The 18,086-nt window shown below is 37.8% G+C and overlaps 1 long non-coding RNA gene across 1 annotated transcript; it reads right to left on the reverse strand.

The window, feature by feature from the left end:
• Positions 1-8,696: 8,696 nt before the first annotated feature.
• Positions 8,697-14,690, reverse strand: LOC149784921 (uncharacterized). Its single transcript, XR_016413473.1, has 2 exons — positions 14,263-14,690; positions 8,697-9,262 (listed from the first exon to the last, which is right to left on the reverse strand). It is a non-coding gene; the product is annotated as an uncharacterized LOC149784921 (long non-coding RNA).
• Between the last annotated feature and the right edge of the window lie 3,396 nt (positions 14,691-18,086).

Genomic DNA, 18,086 nt, shown 5'->3' on the forward strand with positions numbered 1-18,086 from the left:
AAAGACGCTCGCCAATTTACCGTGGATAGGATCGATAACAGTTTCGGTCATATCCGTGGTAATGTGAGGTTAACTTGTCTTGAGTGTAATAGACGCAACGGCGCTAGTTAAGACCACGCGGGGGCAATTGAGTATCGTCAGGTATCACTTGTAGTTGCTCGCGAGTAAATCCGCGCTGAGGAGCAGTTGAATCCAGTCTATAGATCGGTGGTCTACCAGTTGATCGTGTTATCGTTGATATGTTATGTGTGGTAACACTCCAAATAGGATCAGTAGCTCTTTTTTTACCGCCTTCAAGCTCTCCTGGTTCATACATATATCTGACAGTGACATCGCCGAGAATCGGCTTGGAAACGCTATCTATTTTTGATCTTCCGGGTATGTACTCGTATTTAATCGCGTCGCTGGGCTTCATGTTGATTGCTCGGGTAATCTCGTTATTTAACGCTGCAATTACGCCTGGTAACCTTTTAACCCATTCACGAGATCGTTTTTCTTGGATGAATTCCTTCGCGTATTGATACCCAAATAACCGTTCAGCAAGAGTCCGATTGAATCGTTCAACAATTGCCTGATCACTATGTAGCGCAGTATGACCTCGTCGTATCGCGACGCTATGATGTTTCAGCGTTGATAAAACAGCGCCGCGAAATTAATTGCCAGGATCAACTTGTAATAGATTTGGCCAGCGCAGAGGACCCCTTCGGTAAATCCGCTCAAACGCATCGGCTACTTCAGTTGCTGACTTTGTTTTTAACGGCTCCGCTTGTTTGTATCGACTCGCAACATCAACTACGGTTAGCGCGTATTTGTAACCGTTGTCATGCGGCAGAAATAGTATATCAGCCTGATGAACTTCATTGGGTACGCTGACATCAAAGTGTGAGAAGTTGATTTGTTTAGGTGGTGGTAGATAAATTTGCCATATAGCCTGTTTGGATAACCAATTAGCCGCAACGGCCTTTGTTACCTTTGCAGCGCTTGCGAGTTTACCAATTGCGGCCTTCCCCTTCCAGTATCCTCTCGGAGAATAATAGATGGATTCCATGTTGTTATTATAAACGCTAGCGTTTTCAATTACCAGCGCGAGAAGCTCCGCTTCCAATCATTAATTTACCTTTCATAGCCGATTTTACCAACCATGAAGCCAATTTTTCTTTGAATGATTTATCAGGAATAGCATTTAACGCGTGAATTAATTTTACATCCGCGATATGACGCTGTTGCAGATCGCTACTTTTGTAGTAAGCAACATCATGAGCATGACACGCCTTATCGATAGCGTTTATTGGATACTCACCGGGTTTGGGCTGATTTTGATCATCGAGTCTGATATCTAATCGTGTTCCGGGGCCACAGTAGCTATATCCTGGGAGGTGCTTTTCTCCTGGATACTTTGCCCACGGTGTTCCGGGGAGTTTTGATAACTTGGCTGCAATATCACCTCCTCGCTTTTTTTTAAAGCATCCCCGGGTCTAGCAGAAATAAATCTAAATTTCTTTGTACCGCATTGTACACACTTACCAGTAAGTGCCGATCTGTTATTTCTTGTTGTAACGGTTGTCATATCATTTGTGCCAGTACGCACTCTACACTTCACACAATATAAATCCATAATTTATGTATAGAGATATGAATATAATTGATTTTTCGGCGACTAAAACAAGAGAACCAGTTAAGCATGTTGCAGCGTTACCAAACTCGATCCGGATGATTATCATCGGACCATCTGGATCCGGCAAGACGCAATTGTTACTCAATTTAATAATGAGATGGATGAAGTGGGATAAGTTGTATTTAATCGCCCCTAGCGTGGATGATCAACGATGCTACGAGGTGTTGAAAGATTTTAACGAGAATGCATCAGCGATCGCTGAAAAAAATGTTATTGAGTTTATTACAGATATCAATGATGCACCAGGTATTGATGATATTGATGGCGACGTTAACAATCTAGTCGTGTACGATGATGTTATGTTAGACAATCAAAAAAACCCAGCTAGGATATTTTCCAGAGGCAGGCATAAAAACACCGACGTGATATATGTCACTCAACGATACACTCAGATTCCAAAAGTAATCAGAGACAACTGTAATATTCTTGCTGTATTCAACGGCGTTGATACACACACGCTACGAAATATTTGGCAGACATGGTGCGGCGGTGACATGGACTTTAATGGTTTTCGAAACTTTTTTAGTCATGCTCAGTCGACCCCACATGGATTTGTAACGATAAATTTACATGATCCTCGGACACGATATCGTATCGGACTTGACCAAATATTCGGTTAGTTGTAAATAATTTTCATTGTAAATAACTTCTTAGCAGCGGGGGGGGGGGGGCAATGACATCGACGCGGTCGTCGCTGTGTTTACCGGACGCTGACAAAACTGGGATCGGCTCGCAGAAAGATTAATTAAACCAAATGACGTCACCATCGTGTAGGATGGACCGTCGTCGTTTTTTTTTTTACCAGCGCTGACTACACCGGATCCGCTGAGTGCAGAAAGTAATAATTAAGCAAAATAACGATTGGACAAAATGTCGGATTCGCCCCCCCCCCCCCCCCCCGCTGCTATTTATATACTGCACAATGGATTTTTAAACAATTCAGGGGTAGTGTGGGGTGGGGTAACCACCCAGCGGTCACACATTGCCTTTTATTCAACCCATTGTAGCTACTGCAATTGGAACATCGGTCGGTTAATTCCATCACATCGAGAAATAATCTCAAGTGTAGTTGCACGAATACGTATATATGTATGCGATGTGTTTGGTGATTGGATCGGACGAAACGCACCAAAAGAGACTGAGACAATTAAAGCTGAAAATGTTCCACTTGTAAATTATGACCGATGTTTCTTTCTCGACTTGATGTTACCCGATGGGAATATCTCTCAACCATTTCCATCAGACCTTGAAATAACATCTGACATAGTTGTATGAATGTACATGGCCTTGTATAGAAGCCACATTGTTTTCTGTTGCTGCAATTAGAACATCGGTCGGCCATTTTCTTCAAAAGGACAAATTACCTCAAATGTAGTTGCTGGATTATACATAAATTTAATGGATTTGGTGAATCGATCCACACGTAATACACCAAAAATACTGCGTTCTGGTATTTGGAACAAGGTGGAAGAAATAGATTGGTTTGGAGGCTCTTTAGTAGTCAAGTTGTGATACAAAAAGTTCATTAAGACATGCCCAATGTACCTGCTATGTGTGACCAGGATTGGTTCATACTACTACACTGATATAGGGCATCTAAACAAGATGGCTTAGAACTTTTTGAGAGAGATCAGTACCATTGTTTAGTAAGGCAGAGCCTCTCTGAAGCTGTATTTTCCTATTACATTATCGCCTTTTGTGATTATTAACATTGAACCGCAGTCTATTTTTGCTATAAAACACGGTACTGGTCCTATCAAAATTTTAAATCAGAGTTCGCTATTATTTATACTAACAACTGGCTGAGTACCTGACACAACAAATGTGGAACATAACACATGTCATTGTTTCTTTAGTGTGTGCATCTATATGCATTTTGAACACTAACCCAAGACAAAATGTTACAAGTTATACAGGCCGAAGCTACCATTGTTTTTGTGTCTTTCAGTTATATCGCTACGATGTCTGCAGTGTGGCAGTTTATAGTGATGTCTAGCACTGGGGCATCATGCCGCAAACATGTAGCATCATGTCCCACCTAGTCACATTATCCTGACACCAGATCGACCAGTCCTAACTCTAACCTCTTAATGTTGAGCACAAAGTGAGGCAGCTGCATGTACCATTTTCATAAGTCTTTGGTATGACTCGGCCGGGGATCGAACCCGCGGCCTTCCGCATCCAAGGCGGACGCTCTAACCACCAAGACACCTGAGAAGTGCATACCATTGTTTTAAATACCATTCACTACTCAACGTTTCTGTCTAAAATTTGTCAGTTTCAATTTTAAAATTTATATGAAAATTTCATTTTTTTAAATTTTGTTTTCTCAATTTACATGTTTTCTTAAAATGCAATTAAAATTAATTGATAATGGTTTTATATATCACACATTATTTCAGATAGAACTTATCATGTATTATCATTACGCTTTTACTGCATTGAAAAATTGCTATAATTTAGGAAGATATAGCTAATTTAGTTTTTGTTTCGTAAGAGCACATAGGCGAAAACTTGAACCCTGTGCAACACCAGTACTACAGACTTTATGACAGCTGTCACACATCTTGTTTGCTATGGAACTCAAACCACTTCGTGTGTAAATGTGAAATAAGTGTGGCATGCAAATGTGTGCGTGTGTGTGTCTATTGGATTTTTAACGTAGCTTTAAAAAAATTCAGTCATGTCGCTACGATGTCTGCAGAGAGGCAGCTTATAGTGATGCCTAGCACTGGGCATCAAGCAGCAGCCATGTAGCATCATTTCCCACCACTCACATTATCCTGACACCAGGCTGATCAGTCCTAACACTAATCTATTAATGCTGATCGCCTAACTATGCAACTGTTAGTACCATTTTTAATAGTCTTTGGTATGACTCGGCCGGGGGCATGCTAATATAACAGTTTCACTAAAATTGGCTATAAATAATTTGGCCTGATAGGTCACATCTATTTTTAAAGCATTTTTCCCTCACATTTTGGTGTTGATGCAACAGCTAGATTTAGGCATTCTTGGCCTTCATTTAAAGGTGATTGTTTATATTTTCAAATTTGACAATTGTGGCGTGGCAGTCTCTGTGTATTTCGACGACAGTACACAGTGAGTAATGATGCATTTATGATAATCCTGAACTGAAATATGTGACCGTGCTTTGTTCAGTCAAGTCTCTCAAACAGTGCCGGCTAACGTATCAAAAAACTTTCACCGTGAGTTCATCTTTTAATGAGTTTTAGAGTAACATAATTTCTTAAGATTTGGACGACACACTGGAAAGTTCAGTGCTAAGAAAATATTGTGACCCTTTAGGAAATATAATTATGATCTACTCCTTAATTCCATGTGAACGAAAACAGATCAGAATAAAGTTCTCAATAGCTCAATAGCGACGAATTTTATCCCGAGTCAGGATTAATTATTGCGACTTCACAAGCCTTACACAACAAATATTTAAAATCAGGGATAAAGTCAGCAAGATTAATCCCTGAATCTTCATTTGAAAAGTTTCTCTTTAATACCTGCAATGGTCCACGAACAGTGTGTCCAAAACCCAGTTCAAAGGAGATAAAACCCAGTTCAAAGGGTCATAAAACCCAATAATTCTTGAGCTGATTCCCTAACAGCAAATGAACATCCTTAGGAAAACAAATGCACAGACGTCTAGACACTATAGTGGTCATGTACATAAGTGCCCGCATGAGGGAGGCAATCAATAACCCCCGGTGTGGGTGCGGCAAGGTCACAATCAAAGGGACGTTTCTTCTCAATTGTGGAATTTTTTGTTTCTTCTTCTGGTTCTTGTTTAGTTTCTTAACAAAAGAAGCACACTGGATGATTCACATACTTTTTATCTACTTAATTAACACTCCACCGACCCCCACATCACTTGCATCATCAGATAACTAAAGCAAATTGACTAACATTTAGTGCTGACAGAGCTAGAGCACTTTAAAAATGGTCTTAATTTGTCTAAACACTCAAGAGATTTGTCAGACGAATGAAATTAGAGTTCTTACTCAACGAATGTGTCAAAGGTTTGTCAATTATATACAAATTTGAAATATAGTTTAGAATATTAATCCATTCGTTTATAAATATCGCATCGGTTTCTTTTTACTAATAGGTTATTAGACTTCAGATATGGACTTTACCTTAACTTCTATAGGTGAAACTCGACCTTGCCCCACAATATGTCCTAAAATGTGGCAAAAGTATGGAAAAATCACTTTTACCTAAATTAACTGTCAGATTTGCATCAATCAAAGATCGAAGAAATTCCGAATGATGTCCAAGTGATTTTCCCAGGTGTCCTTGTACATCATGACGTACTCGATGTAGTTTTCATTCTAAATGGTAGCACTTTATACTCTTAACCATGTAACAAATATGACAAGCTCTACAGTATTTAGAAACCTCACTTTTAATATTCGGCCATAAAATTGATTCAAGATCTTGTGATAGGTCTTATCGACTCCTAAGTAACCAGCCAAGGAAGTTTCATGGGCCAGACTAAGAATTTCCTGTCGATACTACCTCGGAACGACATCTAGATAGCTCACTGACCAGTCATCACCAGCCGGAACATCGGGTGGTCTCCATTGTCAAATTAAGACCCCCATTTTTCATAAAGTAACAAGCTAGGAACTGCATGGCTCCGTTTTCATTCATAGCTCTCGGAAACAAACAAGAGATCTTAGAATCTTGCTCTTTTTCGATAACGAGCGATTGTTTTTTTTTTCTCAACCTGATTGGAATAGAGACAATCAGTAGTAGAAAGAGGATTAATCTGATCAATACCAAGAGAAAGGTAACCTTGTCAAAAGACTGACCAATGAATGTGTCAGCTAAAGGAATAACGACATGGTCTGTCAAGTTTCTTGTCTACAATTCCTAAACCTTGGTCGATATGCCTCAGGTACCAACTAATAACCCTTCAAAATATATTCCACAGGCTCGTCATAATAGTGCTGTTTAGTACTAAAAGTGACGAGTAGATTTCACGAACTTTGTCAAAAAATAAACTTTGTAAGAATAAAGTACTATGATGTCTAAACCAATCAGTAGTATTTATCTACTTTTGAAAAGGAGGACTAACATAATGTTTCTGGTAACATGAAAAGGGGGACTGCTCTGCCTGGCAGTTCTAGTTTACTTGATCTACATTTCTTTTCCCTATCCTCTCCCGGCAACTTCACCCCTCCCCCTCCTTGTTTTTCATCTCTTTCTCTGTGTGCATTTTTCGCTCTATTTCACCTCTCTCTGAATTTGTATTTAAATTTCCTCTCTCTTAGTCTGTCTTTTTCTGCACGTGCATTTGCATCATTTCTTTCTTAAACTAAAGCTTTCTTAATTCCAATTCCATCAGGTTCATTTTGCTTTAATTCCTTCAATTCCCTATCAAAACAAGATCTTGACTTATCAATCAAACTCAAAGAAACATTATCAAAAATTACATTTCCCACCAAATACTGAATAAAATAGTCTTTATTCTTGATTCGCTACTTACGTTTTCGATTCAGAAAGATCATAATATCTGCAAGCAAAATTCAAATTCCAGACGAGCCCCCGATTTCTGTCAGGACTCTAGGTCTTAATATATATATATATATATATATATATATATATATATATATATATATATATATATATATATATATATATATATATGTGTGAAATCAACAATTTAGATAAAATTGTCAAGTTATTGATTTCTCTACAATATAAAGTGAAAATTCAAAAGACATTTACGTATTGTGAACGAAACCCCAATCAATCCTAAATGTTCTATCACAAGCCCAAACTATAGAATGATACGAATGAATTCCAATACTCTTGAATGTCCCGATTTCACATGATAATGCAGTCCATAATCTATGTGAAAATGAGTATACAGTAATTCCAAAATAATGTGTTAATCCAAAGTCAAGTAGCACGTATAAATTCCAATGAATAGTTGAAATAAATAATTCTTCGCGAATGATATCTGATCACAATTGTAAGCTCTGATAACAAATAGATTGCATAAACTGATCTAAATAACAGAAATGAATTATTTCTTTATGAAATCCTAATTTTATATGCATTTTCACTTGTCCTATAAAGAAATAAAAAAAATTAAAGTTCCAACGGAAAAAAAATCTAGTTTAACTGTACCAAATACCTTGAATTCTTGCTACATAAACAAGTTGTTTACATAAGTTAGCAATGTAAACCTTATGTATGCATTATCTAAAGTACAACTTACAGTCATGGACAAAAGTTAAGCAGACATAAATATACATAAGTATAAGTTCTCGTATTTTTTATATGTTCTCTGAGCTACAAAATAAAAAGACTGCGATGCAGTCAGTTGAGAGGGATCAGAAAATAGTTTGAGTCTCAATTGTGACGTATGATGAGTCGTTTGGTTTTGTCTACAGTGCATTATTTGAGTAATTTGATATTGTGTACATTGAATTATTGAGTGATTTGATCTTGTGTACAGTGAAGTATTATGGGTGAACTGAGTCCTTTTGCCTCGTGTACAGTGAATTATTTGAGTTATTTAATCTTGTGTACTTTGAAGTAATATCAGCCAGATCTTGTGTACAAGGCTTAAGTACTTTTTAATTTGAAAAAGAAAACCACTTAAAGTTCTTCGGTCAGGTACCATCGCGTACTATGAACCGAAAATAGATATTCTTGGTTCAGTTTTGTGGGAATTAACGCCATTTGTAAGCAACATGGTGGAGAACTAACCATTCAAGACATCGAGAAGAACCTCCGACCAATGTGAAGCTACTGGCAAACTCTCTCAAATACATACCTTGGTTGAGTCAAGACTCGAACTCACGCTGACAGATATGTGATTGATCTGTAAATGTGAGCGACTTAAAAGACCACTAGGCCACCGAAGGACCCTTAAAATGACAATAACAAATTCTGTACTTATATCAGGATGCAAGTTAAGGGGTACGTATGTTTGTAATCAATTAAATAACGATCGAAATTCTATCGAATATGCAAGAAACAGTGTCCCATCTAATAGATAACTTATTTATTATAGTTTCAATTTCTTTTGGCTAAAAAGGAAACAAGGCAGAAAACGAGATGCTTGCGTTGTAGGTGCTTATGGGTGTATTTATACTAAGTTTCGAAACCAGCCACTCTAATCAACATGGTCATCATTTCTGTGATCAAATAACGACATTCACCCTGTTTCTGTCTGGTACTGTTTTTGTATTGATTTATAAATATATGCCCATTTATACAACACTTTCACTATGTGCTTATTGAAAATAAATGTAGACCGGATATTGCGTGATATCACTGACGGTTCAATTACCATAATAGTTCACCAGGAAACCAAACGATTATGGGCTTTTAAACCTCAAGCCTTAGAACTCTGCCTGGAATATTTTTTGTCTGTTGTGTTTCTTCACAGGGACATTTGTCACTTTGTTTCGAATGTTGTACCATTCGAGGCACGTAATTCTCTCTGAAGGAAAGGACATATACGCAATACATTTACACTTGAATCAAAGGATGTTCACACTCATCTCGACAAGACCCATTGGCGACTGTCGGTACACTTGCCCTAACTAGGATCTGGAAAAAATAAGGAAAAAGCGTGATAGGATAATAATACTATTATCTTGCTGGAAATAACTAAGGAAACAGTGTAGATAGTTATCTTCAAAAAATCTAAATACATAGTGGATTTAAAACTTAAAAATTTACTTCTCAATTAATTAATTATACATTATATAGACAAAGGGATGCAACTATTATAGATTAACTCCAATTTCTACCCGTTATGTAGACATCGTTATACCCGGATAATCTTTTTTTATTTTCGCTGCCTTGTGCTAAGATGTCCTCCAGACAATACAGTTAAATTCTATCAAAAATTATAACTTAAACTTAATCATCCACATATCTGTTTTAGTGGTGCAGTAAGTTAAAATATGTTGTATGGTGTATACAACATTTTGTAGAAACTGATGCATTTATTAATATGTTTGCAATTATCGTACCATTCATTATTGTCGCACGTGACTTCGATCGGTAACATTCAACATATATGTACGCATGAAAGTGATGAAACCGAAATGCTGGAAAAGGACGATCTGACAATGGAACGCACAGAATTTAGTTTACGGCAGCGAAAAAGTTAAAATATGTAGGATTTTGTCTATTTCACAAAGCCATCCTACGCCTTCAATCCATTCAGCATACGAGGTGAATGCCTTGGTAGATGTAAACGATGATGACATTTCGTCCCTCAGAATCTTGTCACAACGGTTAAAGATTTCAAATATTACCGGGCATCTCTTGGAGCATTCGCGATTCCGGTAAGGCAAGAGCTTCTTTATTGTGAGTCAGTTGCATGCATCTTTCTCACCCAACTGCTAAAATGTCACATAAAGATATATTTCTCACCACGTATCTTGTCTAGATGTTGATAAAGCGAACAGATAAGACTTTAACTTCACGTCGATGTTAGTAGGAACGCTGTGTTGACTTCCTCGCCACTCTACTTCACTTATCTAACGATGTTTTCGCATAAAAGGAGATGACAAAGAACTAGGCACAAGAATCGCCGTTTAACGTTTAGTGCAGTCTACTATCGCGTTACTATGAGGTTCGAGAAAGTGAATGAGAAGGGGCATTATCGCCAGAGAATTAGCAGTGGTGGTTCTCGGCAAAGATAGATCATGTGGTCTTATTTTCGCGAGCAGGCAGGGAAGAGAGATAGAGGACCACAGTTTGTCCTTTCCCAGGTCTTCCGTCAATAGTCAGTGACCTCACAGTCAGCAACGCCGTCTGGCGATCCACCTCTGGCGACTACTCACTTTTTGTCAGAAGTGGATAGACCATTCTCGTAAAATGATAAGCGATCCAAACCGTGTCAAAGGTTCCGAGTTCCTCCATTTTCCTCGCCCTACGTCCAATCAATCTCATGAAGGAAGCTGTTTTTACACAAGAAAATCTAGTTTTCCTGCTAGCAAAGGGTGTTGTCGATAGTACAAAACCATACGAATATGCTGTCCACTCCGGAACACTTCTGGTTGCGTTGTTTTAAAATTTGTCTTTTAAAGTTCAGGAAATAAATCCACTTAATATGCTTTAAGTTTCTCATCTTTTGTAAAATATATTTACAAATAAAATGAAATACTATATAGTCCAAAATTACACAGTGATATTTTCAATGTCTGCGAATATAGCATCCTTTAATGTTTAACTTCAAAATGTAAAATTATCAATACCATAAATGTAGTAAACAATACGGATCTGGTTTTTCAGCACATCTCAAGGCAGTTTCCCACTTGCTTTTCTTTTAGCAAAAACGTGCCGTTATTAAAAAACTGTTTCACTATTTAAGGCCATACTCAGCTATTTTATCAAGAAGTAAAGCTACATTTCTACATAATGTCGCTAAAAAAAATCATCTTATGCTTGAAAAATAACCTAATTGAATTGCTCAATGTTGTACAGATAGACAAAATATATTTGACAAACTTAAAACGCAAGGATATTTTTCAAGGATCACCATTATTAAGAGCAAATAGATAAACTGTTTGCTGAGATTTTGAATTCTTTATTAGATTTAAGCAGTATAATGGAAAAAATTCAGATTCTAGTAAATCCATTCATTTATTTATTGCAAATTGACACAATAAGGTTGTTTCCGTTTTTATGTTACTCATACCATGCTATCTCTGTGCGTGTGTGTGTTTGTGTGTGTGATTTGGATTTTTAAAGTAGTTTTAACAATTTTTCAGTCATATCGCTACGAAATCTGCAGTGTGGCAGTTTATATTGATGTCTAGCATTGGGGCATCGTGCCGCAGACACGTAGCATGATGTCCCACCCAGACACATTATCCTGACACCAGGCCGACCTGTCCTAACACTAACCTCTTAATGCTGATCGCTAAGGCGAGGCATCGGTTGTGTTGAAAAATCACGTCGTTGTACGGGTATATTCTTTTTGGTAATTGCGTTAATAGGTTTCATGTTGGTTGTTCGAGTAATTTCATTATTTAATGCAGTTATCACGCTTGGTAATCTTGCAACCTATTCACGAGATCTCTTGTCCTGAATGAATTCCTTCGCGTATTGATATCCAAATAACCGCTCAGCAAGTGTTCGATTAAATCGTTCAACAATCGCCTGATCACGATGAATCTCAGTATGTCCTCGTCTGATGGCGACGTTATGTTGTTTCATCAACGATGATACTGCGTCCTGAAATTCTTTGCCAGGATCAACTTGTAAAAGCTGTGGCCATTGCAAGGGTCCACGTTGATAAATTCGTTTAAACGCAGAATTTACTTTAGTTGCTGTCTTTGTTGACAACGATTCTGCTTCTTTATATCTACTTGCAACGTCAACTACAGTTAGCACATACTTGTATGTTATTTGACGTCTTTGGATTTTAACGGTATCATGTGGTAGAAATAATATATCAGCTTGATGAACTTCATTTGGAACACTAACATCAAAATGTGCAAAGTGAATTTGCTTAGGTGGCGGTAGGTAAATTTGCCATATTGCCTGTTTGGATAACCACTTTTTAGCAGTAACACGCGTAACTTTTGCTGCTTCAGCGAGTTTACTAATCGCTGCGGCACCCTTCCAGTATCCTCTTGGGGAATAATAAATCGATTCCGTTTATAAATTACCAGCACCTAGCGCCAATTTACCTTTCATTGCGGATTTTATTAACCAACTAGCTAACCTTTCCTTGAAAGATTTATCAGTGATGGAATTTAGTGCATGAATTAATTTCACATCTGCGAGATGTCGCTGCTGCAGATTCTTACTTTTATAAGCTACATCATGAGCAGGACACGCTTTATCAATAGCGTTTATTGGTTCCTCGCCTGGTTTTGGTTGGTCTTGGTTGTCAAGTCTGATATCAAGTCGGATTCCAGGCCCGCAGTAATTATATCTGGAAGATGTTTTTCTCCTGGATATTTAGCCCACGGAGTCCCTGGTAATTTTGTTAATTTTGCTGCAATATCACCTCCGTGTTGCCTTTTTTTTTTACTTGACTTTGGCTTATCGCCCGAGGAAATAAATTTTAATTTTTCTGTACCGCATCGTTCACACTTACCCGTAACCGCTCATCTGTTATTTTTTTGTTGTAATGGTTGTTAGATCACCTGCTGGGGTACGCGCCCTGCATTTTACACAATATAAATCCATATTCTTTTTATATATTTTCTGTATGAAAATCGCTGACTTTTCTGCAACAAGGAAACGATAACCAGTTAAGCATCATGCAACGATACCAAATTATGTTCATATGATTATTATAGGTCCATCTGGAAGTGGTAAGACGCAGTTGTTACTTAATTTAATAATGAAGTGGATGAAGTGGGATAAGTTGTATTTGGTAGCACCTTCAGTTGATGATCAACGATGCTACGATGTAATAAAGGTTTTTAATGAAAGCGCAAAATCGTTAAATGAGAACGGAGACGATATTGTTGAATTTATCACTGATATTGATGAAGCACCAAGTATTGATGATATTGATGGATTTATTAATAATTTAGTTGTTTACGATGATGTAATGTTGGATAAACAATCAAATCCAGCTAGGATATTTTCCAGAGGTAGACACAAAAACACAGATGTGATTTATGTAACCCAGCGGTATACACAAATTCCTAAAGTGATCAGGGATAACTGTAATATTCTTACTGTGTTTAACGGAGTTGATACTCACACGTTACGAAATATTCATCAGACTTCGTGCAGCGGTGATATGGACATAATTAAGTTTAAAAATTTCTTTTCACGAGCACAAGCTACTCCACACGGATTTATAACAATAAACTTACATGATCCTCAAACACGATACCGAGTCGGTCTTGATACAATTTTTGGATAATAGCAGCAGAGAGGGCGCGCCTCCAAACTGTCACCGACACAATCGCATATTTTCCTTCGATGTATCGCTGGTAATCGCGATAACCAGAAAGTGGGGTTGGAGTCTATTAAGTCCACTTGTTTTGCTTGCTGTGCCAAAGCTCCATCACCGAACACAATCGCAGGATAGTCAGGCGGCACCAATTGTGTTTCTCGTCTGGTTGATCCCTCAAGGCTTACTAGACTATTGTTTTAATTAGTTCCAACTTCTGCCCGTAAGCAGACCAAAAATGGTTAGATTGGCTGAAAATCCCATAGGCTGTGCGTCGATGTTGAGATCTGCACCCAGTGGTGTCTCAAGCGGGGAAAACATAAACTAGGTTCTAGTTGTAAATATTTCGTGTGATGCGTTAGATGGAAATAGCAGCACTCCTATTATGTAGTATTCATTCAAGTCGTGTGGGGGTTAATGCCCCCCCCAAAAAAAAAAAAATTAAAAAAAAAAAATGGCATTTAATTTAATTGACATTTAAATTTTGAATGACTCACGAGCCCTATATCTGCAATGCCGAAAGTCTAAATACGTCAATAAGTCAAGGTAAAAAAAGATAACAATTTAATCAATATTAATAATAAATAAAACTATTCAACTAATTTCTGGATATAAATCTTACAATTACACTTCACGCATAAATTAATACATTAATTTGGTGTGCTACAAATACCTTCTTTATTGCATCACATCAGAGTTAATGTCCTAATGTGAGAGTCTCCTTCCAATGAATAGTCTCTTGTACTCTCTGTATTCGTTCTTCTTTCTCCTCTTCTCCCTTCTCTTTACCTCCTGCCTTCTTCCCATGCCGCTCCTTGTACTAATCTTCTTCTCCTACACCACTCCTGTGCTACTCCTTGCACTACTCACTTTCCGCACCCCTTCTGTACTATTCTCGTACTTCCTACTTCCCTCTCTTGAGTTTAGTAGCGTCTCTACGTGCATCCGGGAACTTCTTGCAGAAAATATAAGGGACGTACATTCGGTTCTTGCTATACTACTCTCATAATCTACCATCTCTCACGGACTTCTCAAAAGACAAATGGCGAACACTTTACCAGGCCTTTCGCACACTCTAACGTCTCTCATTCCATACACGCCAAGTCCTACATACAAATAATATTACTTTACGAAGTTTCGTAACACACCCACACCGTCTGAATGTTAGATTCTGACACAGCAATCTACTGTTATTACGGTACCGTTCACATTGCCCGTATCCTACGAATAATAGAATGATACATATAAATACGTAAATTCAGATGCATACAAATCCACTCGGTCTACCTCACATAACTCTTGGTTTATATACTGATACTGCAAATAAACATTCCAAATTCCATTTCTAATAGATTTAACTATACACTCAAATAATGTGTACGATATGTTATGAACTATATCCGTACTTAAATAGCTATACGTTATAGTACACAATCTAACAAATCAACACAAATATTCGGCACAGATATTTCCTACCTGAAGTAGCTTTCTGTTTATTTCCCAGTTCAATTTCTCTTTCCATTTTTACGAGTCTCGTTTACTGGGAGTGGTCTTTCTGTTTATTTCAGACTTTGCAGACTTTGTCCCTAGAATTCTCTTTGATAATTTTTGTATCCTCCGTTCCTTCCAAACGTCACGAAAACACTGATAAAGTTCACTTAGATAATGCTGTAAGGACCATTTTTTTTTTTGAAAAATAAAACTTCCAACAAAAATGAAAAATACAAGCTTAATAACGTCAAATCGAAGCTTCTAACTAAACCGAAAGTTTCTCTAATTGGGTTAGTTTATTTTTTTGTTACTTCATTGTTTCGTTCGTGTTTTTCTAAATTTGAAGGCGTGTATTTGTTTACCCACCGTAACACTCAGTTTTGGTCGCAACCTCTCTGTTGCTGTAATGTGTGAGTAATTAAATCATTATTATATCAATAATGAAATCTCATACAGCTAGATTAGCTCGAGAGCGACTAGAGGCAATTAAGAAATATATCCCTGTTCGTGATGTTGTCAAGTAGCAACTACAAGCGCGTCAGGAGTCTTAGGTGGAATTTGCAAAAGGTACAGAGCAGTTATTTAAACCAATTACGAAGGCTACCGAAGGAGTTACAGAGTTATCAAAGGTCTTCTTCCCACGTTGGAGCAAACTGCTAGAGAATCTAGAAAAATAGCAGAAAGAACTAAGAAAACAAAAAAAGATTTTAAAAGATCTTTCAGCTGAAGTAGATACTGCTCAGCCTACTGACATAGATGATGCTCAGCTTATTGAAGTACATGAATAAATACTGGAAGATGTTGAACAAGCTCGTATTAAGGAGGATGGAATGGAAGATAATATGTCAGAACGAACAAGACTTTATGCAAATGATAAATTTAACGATGATAGTGTTCTCCGCATAAAGAATATTGAAGAGGCACAATTACCTATATCTGAAGTGGTTAGTTTTAATGAGAAAAAAAATATATTTTTTAAACCTGAATACTCTAGTAAATATGTAAAAAGTGAAAACCTAGTACGATCGGGTTTATAAAATACGCTTTAACTGACAGGATCAATACAAAAAGATGCAAAATAAAATAATGTTACTGATGGAGTAAATGACTATATTAGAAAATTACAACGACTAGAATCGCAACAACTATTAGCAGTGCAAGAGCAACCATCTCAAAAAATAAGTGAAGACCCGAAATTTGAGAGAATTAGACAAGAGTGAGAATTACGCTCTTCGCCAGGTAAGAAAGAAACAAAAGAAACAATCTGAATTGTTTTTTTTTTCTGCTGAAGGGAATGGTCTTATTACTTGTCCTAACATTGTTCTTACTGACGTAGATGGATTAGAAATTCTGATTGGAGGAAAGCGAGCTGGAAATAATACTCCAGAAATCATTAATGTAGCAGCTGATATTTGACAACGATTATTTACAGGAGGTATCATGGACATTAATATTTATCGGTCTCTCATTGATGTGATCGGTGATGATTACCATAGCGGTTGAAAGTAATTAAATACAATGACTAAAAATAAAATGATCATACGTAATGCTCAACGTGGACCTGTAATGGTCAGGGTGATAAATTCACGATTACCAGTATATAAAACATACTACGGAGATGGACTCGGAGATGCTGTTCAGGGTCTATTTAGAAGGATGGCCCCAAAAGCAATACCGATTGCAAAGCAAATGAGAACGAAAGCTCTCGATTTTATTCGTGATCAGAGTTGCCTGGTGAAGCAGAAAAAATATAACTGCTAGTCTGATAACAGGAAGTGGTCTTCGTGTTAAACGATAACAATTGTAATAAACTGTTCAAGCGTATGCCAGATACAGCATTTGACATGGATGTGCCAGTTCTTAAAGATGATTCTGTGCGCGATTATCAATATTATAATGACGCGCGGCAAACAGATCATCGTGGGCGAATTGAGCTGTAAGTTCAGGATACAAGTAGATATTTTTTACCCGCTTCTGGAACTTCAGATGATCCTGGAATATGCTAGGCGCCTACTGGACGAGCTGGCCATAGAGGCAATTGAGGAAAGTGAAATAATTGAAGATGAGGAGGAAAAGAAAAAGAAGAAAAAGAAAGAAGAAATAATCCTGCATCACCTCATGCTTAAGCCTCTGTGTGAGGTTAAGCCTGAGGTTAGGATACCTTCACAGGCAGCACCACCACAACCACGTCAGCTATTGTCACTGCCACAACCACAGCCTTTACCAACAGCAGCAAGAATCGTGATCCACCAGATGGAAAACTAGGAGGAGTTGCGAGAGCAACCACATCAACAACATTATCATCACCGTGTCTGGCGTAGGAGAAGACGGAGGGAAGTCTTCAGGGTCCCACAAACTGAAGCTTGGAATGATGATGCCACTCAATCTGCCTCCGCACTCTCAGCAGTTACAGTCAGTTGGGACAATGACTGGAGACGCCGTTGTGTCTGTAGTGCCAGACCTGGGAGATGTCATCATTACCCAGGTGCATCTGAAGTTCAAAACAACATCCCTTCTCAGGGCTACCCAATACTCTAGAAAAGAGACCATTCAAGTTGACAATTTGTGTGAGTGTGGAGTAGTGTGATTATAAACACTCACTTCTTTACTGATAAGATTGTGTGTGTGTGTATGTGTGTGTTTGTATGCTCTCGCGTACGTTTGCGTGGATAGTAGAGTGTGTGTTTGTATGAGTGCGCGTACGTTTGTGTGGATAGTAAATTTTGGGGTTTGTAAGTGTTCGCGTACGTTTGTTTGGATAGTAGATATTGTGGTTTTATCTCCTTCACGTGTGTGGATAGTTGATATTGTGGTTTTTGATAGTATATTTTGGGTTTGCATGCGTTCGCGCACGTTTGTGTGGAAGGTAAATATTGTGGTTTTTCTCCTTCCCATGTGTGGATAGTATAATGTTGGGTTTGAATAGCATATAATAGTTTTTTCTTTACTTCTTCCCGTGTGTGGATAGTAGATATTGTGGTTCTTTCTCCTTCCCTTCTGTGTAGA

This window comes from Sinohyriopsis cumingii, chromosome 13, assembly GCF_028554795.1.
Source record: "Sinohyriopsis cumingii isolate HCF-2022 chromosome 13, ASM2855479v2, whole genome shotgun sequence".
NCBI classification, from domain to species: domain Eukaryota; kingdom Metazoa; phylum Mollusca; class Bivalvia; order Unionida; family Unionidae; genus Sinohyriopsis; species Sinohyriopsis cumingii.